Source organism: Echinops telfairi, unplaced genomic scaffold (genome assembly GCF_000313985.2).
Source record: "Echinops telfairi isolate 266 unplaced genomic scaffold, ASM31398v2 ScPeMD7_7475;HRSCAF=8513, whole genome shotgun sequence".
NCBI lineage: Eukaryota > Metazoa > Chordata > Mammalia > Afrosoricida > Tenrecidae > Echinops > Echinops telfairi.
In genome coordinates, this window is record NW_022111379.1 from 26,225,907 (window position 1) to 26,226,933 (window position 1,027).

The window sequence follows — 1,027 nt, forward strand, 5'->3', positions numbered from 1 at the left end:
TGCCATTTCTAGGTACTACGGTATTTTCTAGTTATGTATTGCTGCATCAATAACCAACCACAAATGGACTAATTTATGTTCAGAATTTATTTGGCTCATCGAGATGAAATGTAAGCCTTCCTTAGGGCGGAGAGGTCATCTCGTAACTACGGGATTTTAGGTGGAGTTGTTGGCCTGTACATCTTAGAGACAACCTCTCCTTGTGTCCTGAGCTTTCGTTTTTGTTTTGCCTAGTTGATGGTTCACTTCTGAGTTCAGAGAAAGAATCAGTTAGACGTTATTTTGGTTTTGACTCGGTTTCTTTACGACTCCCTTCCATTCATTCGAAGAAAGTCATTGAGAGTTGCCAACTCATGGGAAGCAGAATTAGAATCCATTTCTGGAAAGAGGGTCAACAGATGGGTGAACATGTTTATGAACTACCACAGGGCTCAATATTCTCATGTGTTATTACATCTACTTTTCTGTATTTCTATAATAACAAGGTTTTTAAAAATGATTTTCAGAAAGAATTGACTAGGAGAAATGTGATTGTGCTTCATACACAAACGCAGAGGATGTTGAGAAGATGGCAGTGGCAGTGGCATGCATTGTTGCTAACAGTTTTACTGGTTATAGACCAAAGATGTGAACAGTAGAAGCCTTGCTATCAAACAGAGCACATTGGAAAGTGACTTTTTGCAGATGTACTTAGGTTAAAATTTAACCTTATCATTTATTCTCCCTTGTACTCATTTTATTTATTTATTTGTTTGTTTGTTTTGTTACAAACCATTTTATTGGCATATAATTCAATAGATTGATCACATCAATGAGAGTTGTACAAGCACCACCACAATCAGTTTCAAATAATTTTCTTCCTTCTTGTACTCATCGTTATTAGCTCCCCAGCCCCCCATCACCAAACTTCCCTGCTGTACCCCGAAAGAATAATTAATCCAGTCACTATCTCTATAGATTTACCTACCCTGCATTTAATATACAGAAAAAACATTTTTAATAAGAAAAGAAAGAGAAAAACTAACAA